Source organism: Schistocerca cancellata, chromosome 2 (genome assembly GCF_023864275.1).
Source record: "Schistocerca cancellata isolate TAMUIC-IGC-003103 chromosome 2, iqSchCanc2.1, whole genome shotgun sequence".
NCBI classification, from domain to species: Eukaryota; Metazoa; Arthropoda; class Insecta; order Orthoptera; family Acrididae; genus Schistocerca; species Schistocerca cancellata.
In genome coordinates, this window is record NC_064627.1 from 774,221,763 (window position 1) to 774,248,843 (window position 27,081).

The following is a 27,081-nucleotide window of genomic DNA, read 5'->3' on the forward strand; positions in this document are numbered from 1 at the left end:
TGTGGCTAGTTTGCATTGTTGTCTGCCATTGTTGTCATGAACTGCTATAGCTGGATGCGAACAGCGTGTAGCGCTGGGCAGTTGGAGGTGAGCCGCCAGCAGTGGTGGACGTGGGGAGAGAGATGGCGGAGTTTTGATAATCTGTAAGACTGAATGTCAATTATGAATATTAAGGTAAATACATTGTTTGTTCTCTATTAATATCTTTCATTTGCTAACTATCCCTATCAGTAGTTAGTACCTTCAGTGGTTTGAATCTTTTATTTAGCTGGCAGTAGTGGCGCTCGCTGTTTTGCAGTAGCTTGAGTAGCGAAGATTTTTGTGAGGTAAGTGATTTGTAAAAGGTATAGGTTAAAGTTAGTCAGGGCCATTGTTTTGTAGGGGTTATTGAAAGTCAGATTGCGTTGCGCTAAATAATATTGTGTGTCAGGTTAAGCACAGGCTTGTATAATTGTTCTAAGTGGACGTTTCATATGCATAATTTGTTCTAAGGGGACGTTTCATATGGCGACCCTGCCAGGATACCTCACTGGAATCTTCTGATTTTTTTCTTGTAGTTTGTGTATTTAGTGTAGCTTTTGTTTATTGCTAGCGCGTAATTGTAGAGAGAATCTCCTTTGTAGTTGCAGTCTTTCATTGTTGTACAGTAAAACAGTTGTGGCATGCATGTAGCTTTGCGCCAAGTATTTCGCTGCTGCAATTAACTAGATATTATTTTCAGTGCTATGTTAATGTGTTCTCTTGTTTTTGCTATTCAAGTTGTGCTTTTCTGTGTTGTCGTGTGAAATATTGTGACAATAATGGCGTGTGAAAAACGTAACACTAGGCTCCAAACTAAATTGAGAAATAATAGTGACGACGAGCGTAGCTTATCAGCACCACTGGGTAGTGAATTAACTAATATTCAAAGTAGTAATTTGGTAACTGTGCATAGGGAAAGGGAGCGGGCGTCAAACAATGGCGTAGACAGTCAAACAGGTAGTGAACAGGGAAGCATTATCGATCGATCGGTCGGCAACAGCTCGCCTCAGGAATCCGAAATGATAGGACACAATTTTGCAAATACTGTAGATTCAGGTTTTGCGTCCTCACCGCTTTCTCAAATGAGTCAAGACACATTTCCTGCTTGTCAAAATGTGAATGTTGCTGGTGCAAATGCACTGCCGAAAAGCGTAGAGGAACAGATTCCAGACACTAATGCATTGTTATTACAATTAATGCAACAAATGGGACAAAATCTTCAAAAGTTAGACACAATGGAACAACACCAGAAACAAACACAGCAACAGTTACACACAATGGAACAAAATCAGAGACAAACACAGCAAAAGCTTCAAAAGTTAGACACCACACTTGAACAAACACGTGAAGATTTAACTACTGAATTACATAACATTGAATCGAAATGTCAAAAAGTCTGTAATGACGTAAAAACACAAATTTGTGAGCATTTTCAGCCTATTTTTTCGCGGCATGAAAATGCATTACAGAATCACGAAGCAGCCATAAAAGAGCTGCAAACTATTGTTCATGAAAATCACGACACTTTGCAAGCTAAAATTGACTCAGTTGCATCTACCGATTCGGTTACGCAACTGGCAAAAACTCAGGAAAACTTAAAGAACACAGTAGATTCGATTTCAACACAAATGGACACTCTGAAACTTGGTTCAGAAAAACACACTGAGGAAATGTGTTCACTATCGGAGAAAGTAGCTGAACTTTCGGATCAGGTCACTAACTTATCTACAAAGGTAGATGATGATCTGAATGACACAAGACCCGTAGCCTTCACTGACACAGAAGAGTATGAACAAATAAGAAAATTCAAACAAAATCAGAATCAAATTAATACGCAATACAAAAGAGAAATGCGGGAAGTACAAGATCAGCTGACACAGGTAATACAAGAATTACGTATTTCAGAGGACACTCGCGCCCCAATAAGGGAAGAGGGACATATAAATACGGAAAAGCCACAAAATAATAACACAGGGCATTTCGGTAATTATGAAAGGAATTGGCAAGGTGCACCGAATTTTGAGATGGAACCGCCGACACGACGTAACAATGAGCGATATGTGACTCGCCGACATGATGACTTTGACTATAAGCTGTTCATTACTACACGTAAATTCAAAACATTCAAGAATTCTGCCAACGACATTCATCCACAAGCGTGGCTCCATCAATTCTCTCATTGTTTTCCTCCCAACTGGTCATTAGAACACAGATTAGAATTTATGTGTGGCTACTTGGAGAATGAACCAGCTGTAAGAATGCGATCGGTCATTCACGATTGCCACAGTGAAGGAGAATTTTACCATGCCTTCCTCTCAGCATATTGGTCTCAAGCCACACAAGACCGCGTAAAACATAGCATCATAATGATGAAACACTTCGAGCAATCTGAATTTTCCAGTCTTGTGAAATATTTTGAAGACATGTTGCACAAGAATCAATACCTGTCAAACCCATACAGCCCCTCAGAACTCATCCGCATTTGCTTAATCAAACTGCCTGAACATTTGAGACATATTATTTTAGCAGGACGTTGCAAAGACGACATTGAAGCTTTTCAGGGACTGTTACAAGAACTGGAAATTGACACAGACAGTCGCGGGATGCGAAAACGGGAAAACAATCACTACAGGGCACATCCGTCACAATTCCGTGACGACAGAAATAATAACTGGACACGACAAGTCTATTCTTACAACGTAAATCGTGACCAAAACAGACACCACCCATATGATAACCACTGGCAGAGTAATAGTTACAGGGAAAGATCACCTTTCCGCGGTAATGACTATCACAGAGACAATCAGAGAAACAGACAATATGGGAACCAAAATAACTATTATCAAGGGAGACAGAATAACTTTAGACGCAACGGTCCAGCGCGTAGTTACGATTCAAGGAGAAATTCTCCACCATGTGACCGACAAGAAAGAAACTATGGAAACTACCGACATAACGACAGACCTGAATTGCATCAGAACTGGCGAGATTTAAATAGAGCAGAGCACTCTCGTCACGATGAATTTGTAGAAGTTAGGTCTCCAAATCCCAATAACGACGCGCGCCAACAAAGAGACAATAGGCGATGACTCACACCACTGGCAGCCACAAGACGTACTTATGAAACTGACGACGCAGCTGCCGTAGCTAGTAATTACGTAAAAATGGAAGACATTAGGGACATCTTACTCCAGGAACACGACGTAAAACATAACAACATTGCATATCCTGTGATTCATATTACTGTAAATGACGTAAAATTTACGGCAGTACTTGACTCTGGCAGTCCCATTTCAGTAATTAGCGAAACAGCTTTTAGCAAATGCAACAAAGCGAACGATTGCCCCACACTTCCGTTACGTAAGATTAAATTACAAGGTGCAATCTTTGGAAAAAGTGTAGATGTACGCCAACAAACCAACTTAGAATTCTTTTGTCAAAGCCACAGCTTCTCTATGAACTTCCTTATTGTTCCATTATTGTCGACGGAAATTATACTGGGAGTAGACTTTTTGAATGAATATAAAGCAATCTTAAGTTTTCACGATGCTGAAATAAGTTTAGAGAAAGAAGGTAAGTCAATAGCTTTGAAATTTGAAGACTGGCTCTCAAACCATGATGAGGAAATTAATCGGCTTTACCTTCTGTTAGATAACAGTTCGGAATTTTCTACGGAACTAGACACCAACAATCACTCTGCAAGTACTGACAGGGATGACATCGACGACATATTTGAAATTAATGAGTTAATTCAGAATAAAATTCAGACAATTGAGAATTGTAATGACACTGATAGGCAGGACCTTTTTGAGATTTTACAAGCACATTCCACAGTTTTTACTCACAAAACAGGAACAATCAAGGGATTTCAATACCAATTTCGTGTTCGTGAGCATACTAAATTTTGTGTAAGACCATACATAATTCCAGCACATTATAGGGACCGTGTTAGAACAGAAATACAATCTATGCTTGACGAGGGCATTATTGAGCCTGCAGTAAGCTCATACAACAATCCGTTACATGTTGTTGAGAAGAAAAATGGATCGATCAGACTTGTCTTAGATTCGAGACAAATCAATACTATCATTATTCCTGAAACAGACAGGCCGCAGACGATGGAAGAACTTCTTCAAAATTTTAATGGTGTAAAAGTGTTGTCTTCCATTGATCTCAGATCCAGCTTTTATCAGATCGAACTACATCCAGAATGTAGAAAATACACAGCTTTCCTTTGTTTCGGCGTTTGTTATCAGTTTCGGAAACTTCCTTTTGGTTTGAACATTTCTTCAGCAGCATTCATTCGCGGGTTAAATTCCATATTACCTGAGTTCTTAAAACGTCACATCACCTTATATGTGGACGATATTCTAATAGCAGAAGCCTCATGGGAACAACATAACCGCATCCTCAACAGTTTGTTACGTACTTTTGCAGAATCTGGAATTACAGTTAACTTGGAAAAGTCTGAATTCGGTAGGTCAAAGGTGAAGTTTTTAGGACATATTATTTCTTCTGAAGGCATTCAGCCGGATCCTGAAAAGTTAGAAGCAATCAGAGCCATTCCAGTTCCATCCACAAAAAGACAAGTCCGCAGTTTTCTAGGTCTCGTAAATTTTTACCGTCGTTTTCTGAATATGCAAATTCTAGTTACACCAAAACTTTGTTCTCTCACTGGAAAAAATACTATTTGGAACTGGGACGAACAAGCACAGTTGGAATTCAATTCTTTGAAAGAAGCGTTACTTCACGCGCCAATACTAGCTCATCCAGATCTGTCACAAGATTTCTGCCTTAGCACTGATTCTTCCAAAGTTGGTCTTGGTGCCCATTTATTTCAAGAAGCCATAGAAGATGACATTACTGTTCAGAAAACCATTGCTTTTGCTAGCCGAGTGCTAACAAAATCTGAAAAAAATTATTCCGTTACTGAATTAGAAGCTTTAGCTATCGTTTGGGCATTTAACAAATTCCGTTTCTTTCTTTCTGGTAAGCACGTAAAAGTATACAGTGATCACCGTGCATTACAATTTCTTATGTCTTCAAAATTAAATCATGATAGGTTAAAACGTTGGGCATTGTTTCTGCAAGAATTCCGCTTCACAATAGTCTACATTCCCGGCAAGGAGAACATTGTTGCGGACGCACTGTCACGCGCACCGGCTGGGCTTGAGAAAAGTAACACAGAAGGCAACCTCGAGAAAAATTTCAGTATTCTTTACATTCAGAAAGTCGCCTTTGAAAACTTCATCACCACATCTTTAAAGGACATTGCTCATGAACAAGATAAAGATCCGATTTGGAAAGATATCAAAAGTAAATGGCATGAAAAGACATACACTCAGATTCGGCATTATTACCTGGTTAGAAACAACATACTCTTCAAACGCTGCACTGTTGATGACAAGCTATGGGTACTTTGCATTCCAGACGATTTTGTTAATAAGCTCATTTGGTACATTCATTTCAGCTACGCACATTTTGGCCCACGAAAATGTTATCATATTCTTCGAACGACTTGTTATTTTAACAATATGGAAAAGAGAATTCGAAGAGTCTTGTCTATTTGTGAACTTTGTCAAAAGGCGAAACCATCTACTATCTCACATCGTGCTCCGTTATTTCCTATTATTCCTTCTAAATTAAAAGAATTTGCTGCTGTTGATCTCTTGGGACCCCTTGTCAGAACATCGAATGGATTTTCGTACGTTCTAGTCGCTGTTGAACTTACTTCAAAATTTGTTTCTTTCACTCCGTTACGTAAAGCCACTGGACGGTCTGTATCCAACGCCTTTGTTAAAAATTTCTTACGTGAAGTTGGACACGTTAGTAAAGTCATTTCAGATAACGGACCGCAATTCAGATCTGCTGTTTGGTCACGCATGCTTCGGAATCATAAAATCAAACCTGTTTTTATTTCATTGTATTCACCACATTGTAACCCGTCTGAACGGATTATGAAAGAAATCAATAAGCTTTGCAGACTTTATTGTCACAGAAAGCATCAGCATTGGGACAGATATTTACACTTATTTCAAAATGTGCTGAATGAAATGCCTCATGATTCCACTGCTTTACCACCTACTCTTGTACTGAAGAATGTAGAACCACCGAACAGAATCAGAGAGCTTGTACCTTTCCCGAATACACGTAAACTGCGACACAAAGACATAATTGATTTGGCTCTTAAAAATATAAAATCTGCAGCAGAGAAAAGGAGAAAACTACACGGTAAAGCAAATGCAAAGAAATTATATATTGGTCAGAAAGTTCTCATTAAAGCTCATTCATTGTCACATAAGAAGAAACACTTGAGTCACAAATTCTTTCTAGTTTACAATGGACCTTACAGAATCCGACGTATACCACATGATAATTGCGTTGAAGTTGAAACTCTGCGTACTAGGAAGAGTAAAGGTTTACACCACATTTCTCATGTAAAACCATTTATTGACAGATAATCTGCTTTTTAACTTAGTCTTTGCAATTGTCACTTCATGCTACTTGTACAATTTGTCACACTGAGAAACTGTTAACATGCAACATTTTGGTTTGCTTGAGAGTGGATTCAGGATTTGAAGTACTTTCTGTGAGATTCAAGATGACTTAGTATTTGGTTTCTTTGACAGCTACACGATTATATCACGATGTTACTAATGAGTGACAATTTACAATGTTGCTTTTGCGGTGTATCTGTTTTATATCTGCACAGTTTTTTCTGAATTCTTCTATAAAGTGAGACATGTTTTAGTAGTAACTTTTGTGGTATAGCTACAATGAGACAGCCTTTTCCGTAGCACAACAATACTTTACAGCACAATAATTCCTTCATCGCGGCAATAAGCGTAATAACTAAGTTATCTATACGCAAAGCATTTCACTTTGTTTATCATGAGGTAAGTACATTGACTTCTGCAGAACTTAGCTTTCGGAGGACAATAACTACGACACTTCCCAGAGATTATCTTACAGCAAGACGCACATTTAGCGCTACAGGACACGTATTTGAGTGATTAATTTTGTACTTAAGACATTTATTTTTAGAGATTTTTGAATTACAAAGAAAGTTTTTCGTGACACATTTCATTTCATTGCTGTAAGCTGTAATACCTGAGGATACAATTACAATAAACCTCAGGGGGGTACACGCCTACTTTGTGTACCATGTGTTTGGCAAGCACAAGGAGCCCTAGCTAATATGGTATTTGCTTATACAACTTTACACATCGGTACCATGTTTCTCTAACACATAAATTACACACCTATCTGATCATTTAACAGAGAAACAAACATCCTTTTACTACGTCAGTGACACATGTTTACGCAATTACAGAGTTGGATTACTTCACACTTAAGAAATTGTACGTTGTCTGTACTTTGTGCACTGTTCATATTTTTTTGGAACCATTGTGATACTATGAGAACTTTGAATGATGTATTTGGTAAGGGAGTATAATTTTTAAAGTACGTTTGAGGTAGATGACACTACTGAAATGAGCAGAGAATTTTCTTTAGGTTTTGAAATCATTGGAGGAAGCTACGACGTTTTTGACATTTGACTGAGGTGTTATGATGTTATTTTTACGACGACGATGTGTATTATGCTGTTGAGGTATGTTTATGTCAATAAAATTCTTGACCTATGAAATGTTTTTATATGAGACTGTCACTGTAGCGGAAACTGCTGTCGTAAATATTTCCGTAAGAAAGTTAAGTGACCACTTGCACATAATGCGACGTGGGCACCCAGGTGTGTCAGACACCTGGAGAACAAGCCTTTTCAGACGCTCAGGTAGAAAAGAAAGCCATTAGGATGTGCCTTTCATCGCTAATGCGACACGCTCGTTACTTGAAAACATATGATTTTTGTAATGCGTTGTGGGCACACAGCTGTGTCAAACACCTGGAGAATAAACCATTAGGATGTGCCTTTCATCGCTAATGCGACACCCTCGTTACTTAAAAATTTATGATATTTACTGAAATGCCTAACAAAATGACAAGAAATATTTTTACATCTGCACACCTGATTATGACAAGAGTCTTTGTACGAGAGTTGAGAGCAATTAACTTATGAAATGAAATGTCACATGACTACTGAATGATATTTTTATGCTTTGGTTTGCGTAATTGCTTATTTCATTTGATATCTGGTTTCCAGCTGTGTTGCAGCATTGCTTTTATAAAATGAAATGCATTTGCTAATGTGAACTCTTTCTGTCAACAGATCTATTAAATAATTATTTTATGATCCACATTCTTTAAAAAAGGAGCACTTGGAAAGGAAAGAACAATAAGAAGGAACTAATAACAGTAACACATAATTTTCTTTTCAAGTACATGGTAATATTTTTTTTACAATAAGTTGTTATGGTGCACCACTTTAATTACATAGACATTAAGATGTGAATATGCATTTCCCTTGTCTGCATTGTTGTTTTTACTGTAATATTTTTTCTGCTTGAGCTATGTCATGTTTAGGTATAAGTTGCTGCTGTTTGCCAGGCATAGTGTTACTGAATTGACCTTTGTGTTACTCTTCTAAGCTAGTTTTTCTTGTTTCCTGCACAGTGCCTTATATTAGTTGTAATATTGCACTTGCTTTGCTAATTTATGCTGCTAGCTTTGCCAATTTGCATTTTTTGTCATTTCTGTTTGTGTTGATTTGTTGTGATGCTGCATTGCCTCGTCCCTTGGTATATATATCTGAGCTCAGTAGATTTAAGTTAGCTTAAGAGGGGGTAGACTATATAAGAAACTGACTATGGAGAATAGGTAAAGAATGCATTGCGAAGAAAGATTGGGCCCAAATGAGTATGGTACAATCAGAAATAATTATTTTGAAAGAAATATGAATAGAATACAGGAACGAGGTATAGGTAGGATTTTCTTGGAAATAAATGATGAGGTAAGCAATGTGTGAACATATAAATACAGAAAGCATGCTTAGATAGAATTTTTTGGTGGAAACAAAGGATGAAATACGAGGAAAGATATACGGAATGAAGTTGTGGGGTGGACTGCAGTACCAAATACACTGAAAACAAACCCTGTCCTTTCCTTTTGTGTTATCCCACTATGTGTTTGTGTACCCTTGTGTATTTGTTTTCTTCCTGTCTCTGTGTAGTTTCATAGAATTTTTTTTCTTTTAATAGTAAGCTACATTCACTATGATGAGGCATACTGTTATCCTCAAATATAATTGGCATTAATACTCTGTTATTTTCTTTGTAAAGATGTTTAGACATTATTGATTCTGTTAGAATGTTCATGTGTGAAGTTGATGTTTCGCAAGTTATTCTGATCTTTTATGTATGTACTCATGTCATAATTCTTGTAACACTGATGTATATGTTTATTTCTATTGTTTTGTAAAGCCTGCACTACAAATATTATCTGTATTGTTATGTTTTTAATGATGTTTTTTGTACCTTTGTTATTGTATTCTTATGTTATATAACTGTAATTGACGCCAGTTAATCAAATTAAGCAACTTGTACGCATTCATTTCACTGCACACATTCTGTTGGTCATAGTATATGGACAATATGTGAGAAGTAGGGACTGATAGTGTTTGCACGTGTGTTAATAATTCAGCAAGGGACTGGATAACAGCATTGCTGGTTCTAAGGACAATTCCACAAACTTTGTGAGTGCACAAGTGGGGGTATATGGACTTGCTATCTTCTCTGCAAGACTCTTCGATGGTGATTGTGCACCTGCACAGTCGCAGCAGATGGCTGCTGGCCATCTCTACCAGGACTACAGTGGGTCTACACCTTTGCTGACTCACCAATACCACAATCTCTACAAGGAGTACAGTGGGTCTGCACCTCTGGTGGCCCACCACTACAATACTCTCTACCAGGACTGCAGTGGGTCTGCTCTGTGATGACCTACCTACCAATATTCTTCAACACGTCGACTGACTCTGCTGTGGGTTTGCTCCATTGTGGCGCATTACCTGTCAGCATGTCAAGAGTCAGCACTGTCTTTCTGTTGGAAGGACAACACTACTTCTTCAAGACTGCATGGACATCCACTACTTCCGTGTGCATTGTCTTTATTGCTCAGACTTTGATAAAAGAAACGGCAGTTTTACTGTGGTGAATGATCAGGACTGTCTTTATTGACTGTGAGAAAATTTTAGCTTTTGCCAACATTGTATTAATCAGTGTGTGCATTTGATATCTTTGTGATTGTAATTATGAAAAATTTTTTCAAATCTGTATTGGCCAGTGCCCAACACCATTTGTAAAATTTTTTGTGGGGAGCATGGGGGCTATGTAAGTAGGCTGTTTATGTTTTCTTTCTATGTAAGTAGGCTGTTTATGTTTTCTTTATGTAAGTTTGCTGTTTATGTTTTTTATTGGCAACGTTACATAGCACTCTGTATGAAAATCACTGGCTGTGCTGTGTGCAGTATGTGGCTAGTTTGCATTGTTGTCTGCCATTGTTGTCATGAACTGCTATAGCTGGATGCGAACAGCGTGTAGCGCTGGGCAGTTGGAGGTGAGCCGCCAGCAGTGGTGGACGTGGGGAGAGAGATGGCGGAGTTTTGATAATCTGTAAGACTGAATGTCAATTATGAATATTAAGGTAAATACATTGTTTGTTCTCTATTAATATCTTTCATTTGCTAACTATCCCTATCAGTAGTTAGTACCTTCAGTGGTTTGAATCTTTTATTTAGCTGGCAGTAGTGGCGCTCGCTGTTTTGCAGTAGCTTGAGTAGCGAAGATTTTTGTGAGGTAAGTGATTTGTAAAAGGTATAGGTTAAAGTTAGTCAGGGCCATTGTTTTGTAGGGGTTATTGAAAGTCAGATTGCGTTGCGCTAAATAATATTGTGTGTCAGGTTAAGCACAGGCTTGTATAATTGTTCTAAGTGGACGTTTCATATGCATAATTTGTTCTAAGGGGACGTTTCATAACACCACCGAGACGGAAGACCATCGTGTTCCGCGTATCGTACTGCATCTGTAGCAGCAATTTGAGCAGCAGTTGGCATCACAGTGAGACACAACGAACTGTTACAAGGACAGCTCCGAGCGAGACGCCCTGTAGCATGCATTCCACTGACCCATTTGCGATTTCAATAGTGTCAACCAGAAGCTTATTGGATGGCAAGGTGGAGGTCTGTTGTATTTTCTGATAAAAGCTGGTTCTGCCTCGGTGCCAGCGATGCCGTGTGTTGGTTAGGAGGAGGCCAATTGACACTTTGCTACCATCCTGTGGGCGTGCTACACACACTAGAGCTACACGTGGAGTTATGGTCTGGTGTGCGACTGCGTATGATAGTGGGAGCACTTTGCTGGTTATCCCACTCACGCTGCCTGGAAATTTGTTCGTCAGTCTGGTGATTCGATCCCTTGCGCTGCCATTCATGAATAGCATTCTAGAGATTGTTTCCAACAGGATAATGTGCCCCATATACAGCTGCTGTAACACAACATGCTCTACAGAGTGTCGACGTGTTGACTTCGCCTGCTCGATCACCAGATCTGTCTCCAATCGAGTACATATGGGACATCATCGGACGGCAACTCCAGCCTCAGCCACAAACAAAAATATATATCGAAGTTTATTAAAATACAAAAACAAAAATGTAACAGACTTAATATTTTGAAAGATTTCTCAGTTACACAGCACGGCGTCCTTTGTCATAATTTACAGCACCTCCCAAAACTTTTGGGTCTAAATTATGCAAGCGGTGGGCCTAAACAGATTTTTTTGAAACGAGAGACCAACGACCGGAAACGAATATTTAAGGCCGAACGAGGTCTTGGGACATGTGAGGCACGTGTTTCTAAACTGATTGTACTCCCTAACGTACAACTGCCTGCCACTGTAAAGTTCCACCATTATAGTTCCTTTCTGATGGTTTTGTTATACTTCTATTCAACACACGTAATAATATTACACTTTTTTCTCTAAACTAAAATGGAAATTCCATACACATTTAAATCTAAAATTACGGAATTAATTATTATGTCATCACTGAAGACTGACGTAGGAAACCTCTGCGCCCTGAAGTAACGAACTTGGTTTCTTGTGCTGCATAATCTGCAATGAACTTCCGCAAAAACGCAAAATACAGTGAGCCACTCTCTCAGACAGTATTTCATACTGAGGTTGTGGTATTATTGCCAAACCTGATACAAATGCTGGTATGGATTATCTCAGTTAGGGTCATATACCCTACAACTTTATAAAGCACAAAGACGAATTATGTACAGATTACAGATTGCTACTGTAGACTGTACTAATCTAGTAACGTCTGTCGATGAACGTGCCCAACGCAGGGCTTAAGGGTGTTGAGAGGTGGGGAGTGGGGGAGGGGGGAGGACTTGTATTAATTTCGCGGTGTGTTATGAGATACCACGACAAATGACTTTGGGTGCGCTTCTTAATGATCAAAATCTATGACATGTTCTCGATTTTTTCAAAACGATACTGGCGGAGGACAATTCGACTCAGGTTGCGAATATTTTTGTTTTCTAGGCTTGCAGGCTAGCTAGGAATGCCTTCGCGACTGCACACAATCGACTGTTCTCTGCTGGTCCAATGAACCAATGCTACAGCACCATTACGCGTCAACTCGACAACACTGGCCTTCATCTGCTGCCTACTGTCAACGTCCAAAGGTTTCATTCGCTTGTTCTTCGTTTAGTTGTTTGTTCTACAACCGACATGTAATCTGAGAGCATATAGGATCTTCATAGCCGGTTTCAAAAACAGTGAAATTGTCTGTGAAGTGGCTACGTTGCAGTTTACTGTGTTTACAATTTATTTTCATCTGCAGCCATACGCTGCTGACTATTGTGCAGTCCTTCGGAGATGCTTACCAGTGTACCACATACTGTTGTTTCTTTCATCTCGGCTTACCTGTGGAGCATCGGAAGAGTGACTATTTAAATGCCTTTGAATGTGCTGTAGTCTAAACTTGTTGTTGCGGCTCGTATAGGAGTAGTGTTTGGGACGCTCCTACATTCATCACTTAAAACTAATTCTTAAAGCTTTGTAGGTGGGCTTTCTCAGCATAGGTGACGTATATCTTCGAACGCCTTCCTGTTCAGGTTTTTCAGCATTTCTCTGGCGCTCTCCCGTTGGTTAAACAAGCCAGTCATTCGTGCTGACCACTCACGTTCAATATCCCTTTTATCACTATTTCATATGGCCCCTACACGTTTGAACAGTACTGTAGGTTTGGGGCGCACGAGTTTTTTGCATGCAGTGTCCTTTATATACTATTTTTCCAATATCTAAACTGCGGCTGTACCTACAATTGAGGCTTTGGAATCATTCTATTTAATATCACCGCAGACTGTTATAATCAGATATTTGTAGATGTATGCGATGGGTGATTCCAAACCGTGGATCGTTGCTATTGTGTTCAGACTAGGCACCACATTGTTACGTTTAGTTAAGTGCACAGCTTTATATTTATGAACACTTAAGGAAACTTTGAAATCTTGTCAAGATCTGACTGGATATTTGTGCAACCATTTTTCAGATTTTACTTGATTATAGACAGCTCCATCACCTACAATGAAGTTTGAAGGTACTATTAATATTGTCTACTATTCATGAATACGTAACACGAAATCGATGTTCTCATTACACTTCCATAGGATACGGCTATAGTTACTTCTGCATGTGTCGATGTATCTCCGCCCAGTATACGCTGCCGGCAAAAAAGTAGTACAACTGGAAAGAGGACGTCGATTTTGATCCTACGACGGCGTATGCCACCTGGAGGGTAGTAGACGTACTGATAATGGGTTCAACGTCGACCACCAACAGATGTCGTAGTGGTTCAAATGGTTCAAATGGCTCTGAGCACTATGGGACTTAACATCTTAGGTCATCAGTCCCCTAGAACTTAGAACTACTTAAACCTAACTAACCTAAGGACATCACATACATCCATGCCCGAGGCAGGATTCGAACCTGCGACCGTAGCAGTCCCGTGGTTCCGGACTGCAGCGCCTAGAACCGCACGGACACCACGGCCGGCCTGGCGTAGTGGCATAGCTACCGATGCGCCATCTGCATCCATTTTATCACAGGGGATGCTCAATGGTAGAAGACTCAGTGTGGTGCAGACGTGTGACACAAGCAGGCAACCACTCCACGGTGACTCAAAAAAATGTGTGTGAAATCATATGGAACTTAACTGCTAAGGTCATCAGTCCCTAAGCTTACACACTACTTAACCTAAATTATCCTAAGGAGAAACACACACACCCATGCCCGAGGGAGGACTCGAACCTCCGCCGGGACCAGCCGCACAGCCCATGACTGCAGCGCCCAGACTGCTCGGCTAATCCCGCGCGGCACCCAACTGAGCGAGTTTGAACGGGGTGAAATTGCGGCCTTCCGAGTGGCAGGATGGTCCTTTCGGAGAATTTCCACACAGATTGGACGTGCTGTGCCAGTTGTGCGACGATGCTGGGGTCCACGGAGCACAGACGCCCTCCAGGATAGTAGTACTGTAAGGGCAGCAGTGGTTGATCGTACAGCTGCCACAGACCGATTTCACTTTTGCCAGCATTCTCAAAAATTTTAGAAAAAGTAATGTGCAGGCAGCTGCTGAACCATCTGACCACAAATAACATATTATCAAGAACACAGTTTGGATTTCTGAAGTGTTCTGATATCGAGAAGGCGATTTACACCTTCAGTGAAAATGCACTTAATTCATCAATAACAAATTACAAGCAGCAGGTATTTTCTGTGATTTGTCAAAGGCATTTGATTGTGTGAACCACAACATCCTTTTAAGTAAATTAGAATTCTATGGTGTCACGGGCAGTGCTGCAAAATGATTCAAGTCATACCTCACTAACAGGAAACAAAGGGTGTCAGTGCAAGGGACTAGTGAATTAAGTCATCAGTCATCATCAGAATGGGAAGAAATTACATGTGGTGTCCCACAAGGATCCATCTTAGGGCCATTGCTTTTTCTTGTGTACATTAATGATCTCTCATCAGTTACACTGCCAGAAGCAGAGTTTGTATTGTTTGCAGATGACACAAGTATTGCAATAAATAGTATGTCGAGTGTAGTTCTAGAAAGATCTGCTAATGATATTTTCATGGACATTAATAAATGGTTTAAAGCCAGCTCACTGACATTTAACTTCGAAAAGACTCACTATATGTAATTCAGAACCTGTGAGAGGTTTCCATCCAGCGTATGCATAAAGTACGAAGAAGAGCAGATAGAAAAGGTTGACAGTCTTAAATTCCTGGGATTACAACTTGATAATTAATTCAGTTGGGAGGAGCACACCACAGAACTAGAGAAACGCCTTAACAAATCTGTATTTGCAATTCGAGTGTTAGAAGACATAGACGACATAAAAATGAAAAAGCTTGCATACTTTGCCTACTTTCATTTCATAATGTCATATGGTATAACATTTTGGGGTAACTCTTCAAGTCAAACAAAAGTTTTCAGAGTCCAAAAGCGTGTAATACGTATTATTTGTGGAGTAAATTCACGGACGTCCTGTTCAAATGGTTCAAATGGCTCTGAGCACTATGGGACTTAACATCTGAGGTCATCAGTCCCCTAGAACTTAGAACTACTTAAACCTAACTAACCTAAGGACATCACACACATCCATGCCCAAGGCAGGATTCGAACCTGCGACCGCAGCGGTCGCGCGGTTCCAGACTGTAGCGCCTAGAACCGCTCGGCCACTCCTGCCGGCACGGACGTCCTGCAGAAACCTCTTCAAAGAACTGGGTATACTAACTACTGCCTCTTAGTATATTTACTCCTTAATGAAATTTGTCCTAAATAATATATCTCTTTTTCCAACAAACTGCTCAGTTAATTCATACAATACCAGGAACAAAAATGATCTGCACAAGGAATTAAAAGCACTTAATTTAGTTCAAAAAGGGGTCCACTACACAGGAACACTCATCTTCAATAATTTGCCAGCAAACATAAAAAATTTATGTTACAAATAAAGATCAGTTTAAAAGGAGCGTGAAAGACTTACTAGTGGCCAACTCCATCTACTCCATTGACGAATTTTTTAATAGAAACAAATGATGTATTGTATATATTCATACTATTAGTATCGTTATTTCACCTAAAAAAAATTGACATATTCCATATCCATGAGGATCTCCTCACCACGGATCTATGGAACGAAAAACTTATCTAATCTAGCACAGGTTAGAGGGCTTTTGAGTCCGGGTGTGTCAACGCGAATTGTTGCGAACAGGTTATTAGCACTACGGGCACGCACACCTCTAGCCCATCTTCCACTCACGGCACAGCATCGACATTCACGACTCGAACGACTCGAATTGTGCCATCAGAGGATCAGTTCGAAGAAGGAATGGCACGGCATGGTCTTCAGCGATAAAAGCGGATTCTGCCTGCACACAAATGATGGTTGTTTGCGCATACAGTGTAGACCTGCTAAGTGAGAATGCGTTCGCTCAAGACAAACTGGCCCCGCCTCACGTCTTAAAGTCTGCGGTGTGATAAGCTGCAGCTCTCGATCACCTTTGGTGTTTCTGGATGGGAAGCCAGCAAAGTGCTCTGTGAGGACAGAATGTTGTTAGTCCCGTTACTTTGCCATTCTTGCTACAGAAAGATGATGTGTTGTTCTAGCGGGCTGCATGACTTGCAGAAACTTCCCTGGCCTGCACGATATCCAGACTTGTTTCCATTCGAGCACGTATGCCATATGAAGGGACGAGATGTGACTCGCGCGAATCGTCAACCAATAACTCTTACAGTACTACGTGAACGGGTCAAGCAGACGTAGCATTACTTATCCCAGGATGGACTGGATGGGGAAGTCAGCGTCTGCATTGCCGCCCGCGGAGGCTACGCCAAGTACTAATATGCTTGCTACAGCATGGGTCGATACCTGGAACCTCAGAACCGCTTCTGTTACTGATCTGTAAATGTAATCATTTCAGGTACTCCATATGCACTGTTGCAACAATAAATTTTGAGTCAACTGGAAACCTCTAAAAGAGTGTGATAATTTTTTTTCGTCAGTGTGACATGATGGATCTACTCCGACAAAAAATCCTGAGTCATGTCAGAAACTTCGTTTGATAACGTATGTGATCGTTAATAAAATTGCTTGATAGATTATGGAAAGTGGAACACATTCGCTACAGGAACTTACAGTCACGCATTTGATGTATGGTGCAGCAAGGTGTAGTGCCCCAGAAATAGAACAGTTACAGAGAAATATTCCGCAAGAAGCTGTAAGGTTTCCAGTCTGTTTTGTGCTTCAAAATGTTGTGTGTTTTCATCTTTACCAAACTCACTCTAATGATTATTAGATGCCTTCAACAGTCGCTAATGATTCAAGAGACACTGTCGAGTGTTCATTCACATTTACTGTTTTTAACATAGACGATGATCAGCTTTCAATCAGTCTTACACAGTAACTAAGCACTATTGCGAAATTTGGCAAGTGACCTTTCACACTAAACAAGAGGTTAAACAATACGCTTTGACTGTAATTAATGTGGGAATTAAGTATAGAGGTGAACTGCTTGAATATTCTCACTGACATGAAATGACGCAGATTCATCGACATAGAAGTTTGCGTATGAATTACTGATGACGACTAGCTATAGCTTTGTGCGCTATGACTATTTAAAGACGTGGTTATGGTATAAATTACGAAATGTGTAAATACAAACCAATTATGTTTTAGATATTCACGCAAAGACTGAAGAAGTATTAAATACGTAAACACATCTCGCCGTGAAGTAACTTCGTTTAATCATAAGTTGCATCTGTAAAACTGGTATAAATCACGGTTCTGTTTCTTGGAGTGGGAGTATCAGCGCGCTCCTGCGTCAACAAAAGCCCGTCAAGAATTTTCTGGAAATTTGAAATTTCCTATTTCAATATTTCACTAACTAAAATGTTATTGTAGGAAATTTATACGTTTTTTGGAACCAGAACAATTGGGACTCCAAAATTGTAGCGCTGGAGTATTGACAGATAGAACATTCAGGAGTATGATAACTTTGAGTGGTAATAACTTTTGAAGCACACAGATTTCAGAAATGATAACATGTTCTTTAGGAAGATGGACGGCACGGCTTTTAAAACGAGGTAGGTCAAAAAAATGGTTCAAATGGCTCTGAGCACTATGGGACTCAACTGCTGTGGTCATAAGTCCCCTAGAACTTAGAACTACTTAAACCTAACTAACCTAAGGACAGCACACAACACCCAGCCATCACGAGGCAGAGAAAATCCCTGACCCCGCCGGAAATCGAACCCGGGAACCCGGGCGTGCGAAGCGAGAACGCTACCACACGACCACGAGATGCGGGCCGAGGTAGGTCAAATCTAAAAAAAAAAAAAAAGTATTATTGCTGAAGTCGCATTTTAGAGTGCTCTTGGTTTACATGAGTATTAAATTCTGAATATATCTTTAAATAAAATGTTTCCTCAAAAACTAATTTCACTATTATTATCAGTGATCTCAAAATTTACGTTCAATAATAAGGTTTATAGAAACGCAGCACGAATAAATTGTAGGCGATTCTATGTAATCATAGTAATCTGTCCTGTATGTAGAAACGATATCAGAGAAAAGCTAATTTAATGAATCGGACTATAGAAAGAGGATGTACTATTAGCATATGTATCAGTTACAACAACAAAATTATTATAGACATTTAACCCAAAAAAGCACATTTACGACTATTTACACTACGTAAACACTCAACAGCCCAGGTTATACACGAATGTCAGAAGACACAGTCCAGTGGTGTGCATCGTCACAGGCTTCATTTAGGCTGGCAAATGTTGTATACAGCCACTTTTGTTAGGCGTTCTTCACATTCAGGAAGATTTTGCAAAGCCATATGCATAGTGGAATTTGCGGCAGGTCAGATTCGACAGGTATGCTACGTAGAGATTCAGGAAATGCGGAGCAAGAACAGTGCCTTGAGGTAAGCCATCACTGCCAAGGGAAACTCCCCATCGCAACCCTCTCAGTTTTAGCGGCAAGATGGGTCAGTGGATAGCCCGTCAAAAACTGACCACAGATCAAGCATGAAAACAGGAACTGTGAAAAAAGAAGCAAAATAGAAATAGTGAACGGTCCAAGCTCAAGATGATCAACATCGAACATACTTGAAGAGCTACGCCATCGTGATTCTGTGGTCAAGGTGTTGGACTGGGAAGCGGTAGATCCCTGTTCGAATCTCCATCATACCTCATCTTTCTCTCACAAAATTATGAACTGTCCATCAGGTCACTGACGTGTCTGTTCACTGTATTCAAATATATGTGTGTGTCGTGGTGTAACGTCCATTTGCAACACCGATGAGTAAGGAAGAGAGCTCCAGACGTACGTACCTCCTGTTTATTCTACACAGGTACCATATGTTATGACTCGTGCGTTCGTTTTGGAAGTTTTGATTCTTGAATTCCTTTGGTTGTAGCATAGTTCACACCTGTTTATTTGTTGTTTTCATTTCTGTCAGAAGTCTATGCGGCATCTCGCCTGCTCTCACTATTCATCACATTTACTTCTGACGGTATTTTATTCTTACCACTCGACTTATATTGTAGACCCTATGTATACTACAACTGCCAAGACTACAGAAGGACGATAGACCGGACGGAAAGTTCAGAATTCTGTGCAAAAAAAGGGGCACTTGGGAGACTTGAACACGGATCTCCTATTTTGCAATCTAACACTGTGAGCACAGAACCACGACGCCGCGATTTTTTTAATTCGCTCGATGTTGCACATCTTGAGATTGGATCGTTCACTGTTTATATTTTGCTTCTTTTTTCACAGTTCAGTACATTCTCCAGTTTTCATTCTTGGTCTATTTTCCGGTTTTGACGGGCTATTCACTGGGCTATTTTACCACGAAATCTGAGAGGGGTGCGGTAGGGAGTATCCCTCGTGAGTACATGCCATCTGCTCTTCTTTTCAACTTAGTGTACTTTAAACAGCCGATCGTTCAATGTGTTGCTTCAGTGGTCACCTTGAGTCTTACAGTGTCTTTTTTCCAAAATTTCAGTATTAGGACCTTATGCCGCGCCATGTCGTAAGCTGCTGGCAGGTCAAAAAAACTATCACAGTCTAGTATTGAGTTTCTTCTGGCAGCCAGTTTCTATGTGAGTAGTCAAGGAGAGACGTGGTCACGCAAGCTGCTGCGTGGCCTCAATCCAGCTTAGTCTGGTGAAACCACAGAATTAATTTCGCCTTCTATTTAGCCTAAGATCATTATTTCCAATAGCTTGTAAGCACAGCTGAGTTACTGAGTGAAAATGCTTTGTAGTGTTCCTTCTTTCTCTGGCTTTTTGATAGCAATAACTTTAGCTCTCATAAATTTTGCTGGTAATATTCCTGTGAGAAAAAATTGGTGAAAAGACGAATTACCCACTTTCGTTGTGGGTAGAAACTTACGAAAAACTAGGTCACCCAAACCACAGTGAGCTGTGCGAAAAAGAATTGTCCCGATAGTAAAGCGTGAGAAAATCGTGTTGGATAGTGTGGGCGAAAATTCAACAATAAGCAGTCAACAATTTGCTCGTGAAATGCACACTACTAAGAACACTGTGGCGGGTATTGCGGTAGCAGCAGTTACACTACTGTCAGCAAGGACGTGAGCAAGCAATGGGGTCAACGACTTTGAATCCACAATACGGTTCTGTAGATAGACTATGTTGTAATACATGCGTTCGGTCTAGCAGGCGTCACTTTGAACAGTTGCTGTGAGTTACGTTTTTGCTATAAACTGGAAGTTGTTTGTATGAAACGAATAATGAATGTTCATTCCGGACCATTAGTTACTTACCTCAATGTACTCAGTTTATGATCCCCAACCATTTGCATAATTTTGAACCTAAATATTTGACAGTTTCGTGTAACGTACCAAACATTCTATTAGTAAATTATACATAAATGAGTGACTTCAGTTAGCTTGAAAAGAGCCCGTAGATGTGACATTCAACTTGATATCATAAATACGCTAATGACTGAATCTTCTCATATTCTCTATAAAATAAGTTGTTTGATCATGTTAGATTCCATAATAACATGGCAGGTTGTGAATATTACCTACGTGCATAGCATGAAGTTGTTATCTCTTTTTGCGAAGTTTTGTACGCAGTTAATTGCTTTAGTTTGCCAAATGTGTACCGGTACACATTTTCGCTTGGCGCCGCTGATTCCGCTTCAGCTGACATTTACATTAAAAATACTTGTACTTGTAATCCTTGTCTCTTAAAACTTTTTAGAGTGAAAGTGGTACAAATGGGAAACACATTCTTTACTGTGCTTTTTCCGAAGATTTTTTGATACAGCACACATGGTACTCATAGCACAATAAGTGCTCCTTGTGAAACAATAATATGTGTCTAATTAATGCAAAATTAATACAACAAGCTGAGAAACAAGAGGTAAATAGCTAATAAAATTTAAAAAAACCAAAACTAAAATCTATTGTTGTGATTCCGACATGTACGAGAGATTATTCATTGTCACTTTCTATAATTCTCTCAATCAGTGACTTAACATGGAATCAGAATCATTTCCTTCTGTGGTATCTCTTGGAGAATGTCCTTCCTGGGGCAGTGCTCGTGATGCTGTACCATTGCGTACTGCATTATTCATCCCTCCTTGTCCCCTACTCTGACCATGTCCTCTTCTATGTTCACCCCTGTTCTTACCCCCGTGGGAACTATTGTCTGCGAATGGGATACGTTATTATAGAAGTCATGCTAATTTAGGGGGGTGTACTTCATTTTCTGACGATTTTTCCATATTCCAAAATTTATTTCATACTGATCTTCACACAAAGGCTACAAGAGAGGTATTGATGGGTGACCAATATTGTACGTCCTAAAATCCGTTTCAGTAAACTCAAGATCACGTTTTAGTGAAAACTTGAACTGCATTGTTAGAGGATTTTGTTTGCTGATTCGGATCTTACTGCTATTCCTCCACTGTATTTTGTTTTCTTAAGTGTCTTTAGCAACTTTGCCCCTTGTCATAGCATCCATGTCTTTAGTTGAAAGAAAATTTAAGTCTTCATTTCCACTGCGTGAAACTTTTGGCTGGCCTTTTTCACTGCTTCCATCCTGCGTTGGGGAACAAATACATATTTCAAGTATTTGTTTTGTAAATAAAAACCACCTTTTCTTGCTACACTGTGCGTTATTTCTCCCAGACGTAATTCGCCTTCTTTACTTTAAGGCATCATCAGTGAAATCTGCGAATAACTGTGATCACTTACTTACAAAAACGATAGTGAACTGCTTTATAATCTGCAGATTACACGTATCAAAACAGTACTGTATTGTATAGAGATTTGTCTCTATGGCAACGTCTCTTCATAGGTCTATATATGGGATAGGCAAAATAATGCGAATACCTGTACTTACTCGGAAATGGTTTATTAATAAGGGGTAGGATCACCATTTACCCATAATACAGCTGCGATTCTGCTTGGAATATTGGTTTATAATGACTGTATAGTCTCGAGTGGAATGTTATGCCACTCTTCGATCAGAACATCTAACTCCTGTAGTGACGAGGGAGGCGGAAATCTGCTCCGGAGTCTGCACTCCAATACGGTCCACAAGGGTTCGATAATAATCAAGTCCGGGAACCGTGCTAGCCAGGGAAGACGCTACAGTTCAGTTGCGTGCTCCTCGTACCACGATTGTACTTTCCTGGCTGTGTGAATGGGTGCATTATCGTCCTGAAATATGGCATTGTTGTAGAGCAACATTTGAATCATAGGGTGCACTTAATCACCTAAAATGTTCGCATAATCGTTGGCCGTAACGCGGCCTTTAAGAGCAATTATGGGACCAGTATAATACCATGATATGGCTGCCCACACCCTCACACTTCTACCTCCATGCTTTACCCTTGGAATCAAGAGATGAGGACTGTAGGCTTCTTTTGGAGTTCTCCAGACGTAAACCCGGCCCGATGTTGAAAATAACGAAAACGTTGACTCGTCGGACGTGTTTCCACTGATCAACTGTCCAAGATTTATGCTCCTGACACCGTGTTTTACATGTTTTACACTTCTTTGCGTTGGTTGTCGTCACTAATGGTTTCGATATAGCAGCTCGTCCATGAATGGAGTTATCGGCAGACAGTGTCGATATATATGGGGTCTCGAAGATGTCATAAATGACTATTGAGTTCTGCAGTCGCTTTAGCTGCCGTAGTTTTGTGTTTTTTGACACAATTCATGTTAGCGTACAACGATCTCTGTCATTTAGTTTTGATTTGCGCCCACGATGATGTCTTTCCATGTTTCGTGTAGGCAGTCATGACTGCTGAAACAGTTGCTCTTGAAACATTCAATAAGTTGGCTGTCTTGGTCGCAGATGTTCCAGTTAATCGGGCCCTCTTTGGAACTCTGTTTGGTCTTTCATTGCACGTCGACTTCGGCCTTTGAATGCAAATACGAAGTGTGCAGTACTCGTAAACAACGTGCACCGATGCCTAGTCCGTTCTGAACACGCACAATTCAGCATGACACGTGCCTTTTCTGCGTTGTTGACGGTCAAACACAAACGTCCCATTACTACTGTTCACATTATTTTGCATATCTCCTGTAGATGTCGATTGTTTTCACCTACAGCCATTTATGCTTAGCAGTTGAGAGCTGTTAAAAGCGCTGCGAGATGTCAGGGATTTGCGTAAGTTGACTCGACTGCAGGAGTGTCTTAGCAGTGCAGAAAAAATGTTTTAAAACTTCATGCGTGATGCGGCATTATATCACGTAATATCTCTTGAACTATGTGTCGTACAATGATGTATTTCTGTAGCCATATTAAGCAGCATATGTGGATACTGTCTGCAAAACTGTGTTGCGAATAGAGTTAGTAACATAAAATAAGTTTATTTAAACGTCATGCACAATCCGGTAGTTTTTCACGCATCTCACTGCTTATGACGTCCTATCTCCTGAACTATGATAGGTGGGTGTTTATTACCCCGACAGCGATTGTTGCCGGACAGTAAGGGAGATGTTTAACAAGTTTTGTGGAAATCGGTCAGGTGGTTTGGGAGGAGATGTGACACACACACACACACACACACACACACACACACGCACACGCACACACACACACATCCATTTTCATTATACGTATTGTAACCTCCCCACAAAATAAATTCCGTAACCTCCCAACAGTAAAAACAATAATTATTTATATCATTCACATTTAGTGTAAGCTTCCAACAGATTTATTCCGTAACCTCCCAACAGTAAAAAATAATATAAATAATATTCTCATTTAGCGTAACTACCCAACAGTGAGAATATGTATAGCGTTGACATTTAGCGTAACCTAGTAACAGATAAATTGCATAACCTATCAATAATAAAATGTTACTAATCTCTCAGTAGAATTGTGGCTCACTTATAACCTTTCAATAGTTGACTGTGAATTTAAACTGGTAAATTTTGGACGTCAGCAGTGCTGCGTCATGGCCCTGAAAGATCATTCTGAATAAATTGAAAATTCTTACCTCAATAAGGACACTGGATAACGCATATATATCTCCTCCTATAAGAAATTTTTCTGGCACAGCCGAGTGCAATGCTGGCCGATAGATTTGTCATGGATAAAAAGGAACAACTGATTTTTCTTTTCAATAATCGGGATGACCAAGGATTAGAGAAATTAGTAAATTCCTTAAAATGAAATGAATGGTTGTCAAAAGTTACTTTTTATGAGAAAGATTATTATTAAGAGATTTTTTTAAAAACATTTACATGGGACTTGATATAACAATACTTCATATGCGCGAGGCTGCTTTTACCTTATACTACAACGCTCAGGCTCCGCCATCGCTCCCATTGACCGGCCCAGCCAACTCGACACACACAACTGCTTGCTAGTACTACACAGTTCCTACTGCATACAACACTGCTCGTTGGTCTCAGATTCTCTTATAGCTTACATATCGCAGGCAGCACGTGAGCAATCCATCGAAATTACATCAGCTCGAGTGCGCTAGCAACAAATTCTTTAATCATGGACCTCTTACATAACCCTCCACTGGGGGGGGGGGGGGTAAAAATTTGGCAGCGATGGTGAGTCAATTGGATTTGCCATGAGCAACAAATTTTTCTATAATCTAATTAGTTGCTAAGTCTACAGTCACAGAGTATAAACATTATTAGTAAGTGCAGAACATATTAAGAAATGCAATAGAGTGCACACGCACTGAGTACAGAACATATCAAGAAATGACAAAATGTATACGCAATGAGTACAGAACATATTAAGAAATGAAATACTGAATACGCATTGAGTACAAAACATATTAACAAATGACATACACCAAATAGTAGGTCCACAATAGCATCTCCATCATTCAAGGTGGTGGACAGCTTGATATGTCAACACCACATTCTTGTAGACTCCATTCTCTTACATCAACGTAGAATTAGTGCAAAAACCAAATATAGTGCTCCATGATCATGGGGATGGACAGGGCATATGGATATTGCAGTAATTTCTGGTAATTAGGTCAGAAGGTGAAGTATATATTAAGTCTTATGCTAGTCATCATTCAGAATTACACTATCGTATCAACTAATCTGAATAATTTTTGGTATTCATTTGCTAGTTACTAAACATTTATGTGCTATGTATGGGGTATCAAAAACATTATTCATATGCCACCTTATTACAGTAATCATTGGCATAACATTTATGCATAAGTCATCTCGTTACAGTAATCATTGGCATAGCATTTATGCGTAAGTCATCTCGTTACAGTAATCAGTGACATTAATTTATGCATATGTCATCTTGTTACAGTAATCAGTGGCATTCATTTATGCATAAGTCATCTCACTACAGTAATCAGTGGCATTCGTTGGCCAGTTACTAAACATGTAGCAAGTATTGAGTATTACAAAACACTATTCATAACTCATGTCATTCCAGTAATTATTGGCATTCATTTATAGAGTATAACAAAATATTATTTACAGAAATTATTGGCATAGCATTCATGCATAAGTCATCACATTACAGTAATCATTAGCATTTATAAGACAACTCATTACAGTAATTATTGGCATTCATTGGCCAGTTACAAAGTATTCATATAGTTTTACAAAACATTATTCTGTGTTATTCATAAGTCATCATTTAAAACAGGAGTTATTGAGTGTAGCATCAAGTTGAAGTGTTTATATATGATATCATGCAAGTGACATAAGACATATTTAAAATGTAACACATTGTAACTATTACTCAAGGTCTGTAGTCCAATAATACGTAGATATAATGGATTCAATACAACAGAAACTGGTAGCATTATTTAGTTGTAAACTGGTAATAGTTGGGAATAGTAATAAAATTTTTTTGTGATAGCAATGTTTGCGTTGGGATCGATAATTAATTGCTGGGGCATGAAAATATTTGCTTTTGACTTATTGCTGGAAATAAGGATTAACAACGTCATTCGTCATGACTCAGCTGTATAAAGGTTATCAAACAAGCAGAGTATATGTGATCACATTCATGAATGATACACAACTGGGTAAAGAAAATGCAAGTACTAGAACAGGTTTAATAACTAAATGCTTATGGCATATTAATATCATGAAAAGCTTCTCCTGGAAAAAATACAAAATGAATTATTGCCCTGAAAGAAAAAATGTATATTATGCTGAAAAGTAGTAAACTTCGAATTAACAGGTAATGAAACGTGTACTTAATATGTATGTACTCTAGCTATCTTTTCCAAAACATTCAATCATTATACTATGTGACATTAGGCATGCTGTCAAAAGAAACTGCAACAAATACTTAAGTAACTACATAGCATCTCTTAACTAATAGTAAATATATAAACTTCATTATTATTCTCATCTGCAAGGAAAAACTTCATTATTCATATTATAATAACTTCATCATTATCATCATCTGCAAAGAAAAACTTCATTATTCATATTACCATATTCTTCATACAACTATTCATCATCATTTATTATCATCTGCAAAAAATTGATACTTCATTATTCATTATTTGTATTACC

General features: G+C 39.3%; 1 protein-coding gene across 1 annotated transcript in view; it reads right to left on the bottom strand.

The window, feature by feature from the left end:
- The window catches only part of LOC126162613 (cuticle protein 21-like), a 311,740-nt gene extending 286,796 nt beyond the window's left edge, over nucleotides 1-24,944 (bottom strand). Inside the window, exon 1 of the mRNA XM_049919227.1 lies at nucleotides 24,846-24,944. The gene's annotated coding sequence lies outside the window, so the exon portion shown is untranslated. The remainder of the gene's footprint in view (nucleotides 1-24,845) is intronic.
- Nucleotides 24,945-27,081: the final 2,137 nt, after the last annotated feature.